A 2,609-nucleotide genomic window follows, 5' to 3' on the forward strand; every position below is an offset into this window, starting at 1 on the left:
ATCTAGGCAAGTCAGTTAAAAACAAATTGTTATTTACAATGACAGCCTACCACAGAACAGTGGGTTAACTGCCTGTTCAGGGGTAGATCAACAGATTTGTACCTTGTCAGCTCAGGGATTCAATCCAGCAACCTTTCAGTTACTGTTCCAACACTCTAAACACTAGGCTACCTGCCACCCTCTTGATTGGATGATTTGCACTGCATGCTGTTAGCAAGCTTTGCATAGGGTTGCTAGCCTCAAGCAGGTGTCCAGGTGATTGTTACGGAGTCTAGTTGATAGGTAATCGACTAGCCGGACTGTTCCCCGGACTCCGCGTGTAGGGATTTGTACAATGCATGAACAAGGCTATTGAACTAGACATTGGTGTCTGTCTTTATTACTTTATCCAATATATCATACTGAAACAGTGATCGTCTCACGTCTTTCGACTCGTCAAATTGAAGTGAAAAGAACACGCACTAATTTATGTATTTTTTAAGATGCTCCCTCAAGTCCTCCTCCGACCTTTCACAGCGCCGTGTAACAGTAGTTCTGGATAGCTGAACATCATTTCACAGTGCCGTGTAACAGTAGTTCTGGATAGCTGAACATCATTTCACAGCGCCGTGTAACAGTAGTTCTGGATAGCTGAACATCATTTCACAGTGCCGTGTAACAGTAGTTCTGAATAGCTGAACATCATTTCACAGCGCCGTGTAACAGTAGTTCTGGATAGCTGAACATCATTTCACAGCGCCGTGTAACAGTAGTTCTGGATAGCTGAACATCATTTCACAGCACCGTGTAACAGTAGTTCTGGATAGCTGAACATCATTTCACAGCGCCGTGTAATCTTCCTCCCACTCACTGTTAAAGTGGTAGATTTTTGGTCTCTTGCTGCTTGGTCCAGCACTCATATTAAAAACGTAACCGCAACTTCATAGAAAAAAACAACTACCACTGGAACAACAAAGAATATTATTTTACAGGTCTGTTAAAGGTCTCGCAAGCGTGGAAATGTAAACGTACAAACTGCAGACGGTTGCTATGGTAGCGACAGTTTGGAAAACAAATTTAGCAACTACAGTGCCGCTGGTTGGTCCAATTTTATGTCAATCAAGCAGTTTTACATTTTCTTTGGCTGTGCAGTAATATTCAAGAAAGAAGCTAACCTGTAAGAAAGGCGTATGGTGCTTCAGAACTATGGACATTATTTTTAAGCAGACTTGATGGTAACGCTGTGAATTGCCAAAAGATATATATTTAGTGCATACATTTTGAAAACTTTTATCGACGTCCTGGGCAATCGACGTCCTGGGCATCAATGGTATAGCGGATATCAATCAAGTAAAATCAAATTGTATTTGTCACATGCATCGAATACAGCAGGTGTAGACTTAACCTTGACTTTATGTCCTGAATACAAAGTGTTGTGTTTGAGCAAATCCAATGCAACACATCACTGAGTACAAGTCTTCATATTTTCAAGCATGGTGGTGGCTGCATCATGTTATGGGTATGCTTGTCATCGCCAATGACTAGGGAGTTTTTTAGGATAAAAATAAATGGAATAGAGGAAAACCTGGTTCAATCTGCTTTCCAACAGACACTGGGAGATAAATTCACCTTTCAGTAGGATAATAACCTAAAACACAAGGCCAAATATACACTGGAGTTGCTTACCAAGACAACATTGAATGTTCCTGAGTGGCCTAGTTACAGTTTTGATTTAAATTGGCTATAAAATCTATGGCAAGACTTGAAAATGGCTGTCTAGCAACGATCAACAACCAACTTGACAGAGCTTGAATAATTGTTTTAAGAAAAATTACAATCCAGGTGTGCAAAGCTCTAATCACTGCCAAAGGTGATTCTAACATGTATTGACTTAGGGGTGTCAATACATATGTAAATGAGATATTTCTTTATTTCATTTTCAATACATTTGCTAAAATGTCTAAAGACATTTTTGACTGTAATTATGGGGTATTGTGTGTAGAGGGGTGAGAAAATAAATATATTTAATCAATTTTAAATTCAGATTGTAACACAAGAAAATGTGGAATAAGTTAAGAGGTATAAATACTTTCTAAAGGCACTGTGTAGTCTTTTGATAGTACTTAGTCAGTGCAAGATAGGGTCAGTGCAGATAGTCCGGGTAACCATTAAAGGGGAACTCCCTTCTAGAACCAACTTCTCTGCTTATAAACGGCCTATGTGGCATCAATATAGATATAGTCAGAAACATAAACTATAGTGTCAACATTTATTACAAAGTGTAAATAAGATAATTTTGGTAGACCACACTATCTACCAAGAGAGTTCTAATCTTTATTATTTGTAGCTGTCTATTTACCACCACAGACCGATGCTAGCACTAACGCCACACTCAACCAACTCTATAAGGCCATAAGCAAACAAGAAAATGCTCACCCAGAAGCGGCGCTCCTAGTGGCCGGGGACATTAATGCAGGCAAACTTAAATCAGTTTTACCAAATTTTTACCAGTATGTCACATGTGCAACCAGAGGAAAACAAATTCTAGACCACTTTTACTCCACACACAGAGATGCATACAAAGCTCTCCCCCGCCCTCCATTTGGCAAATCTGACCATAATTCTATCCT

Source organism: Salmo salar, chromosome 11, assembly GCF_965601325.2.
Source record: "Salmo salar chromosome 11, fSalSal1, whole genome shotgun sequence".
Lineage (NCBI taxonomy): Eukaryota > Metazoa > Chordata > Actinopteri > Salmoniformes > Salmonidae > Salmo > Salmo salar.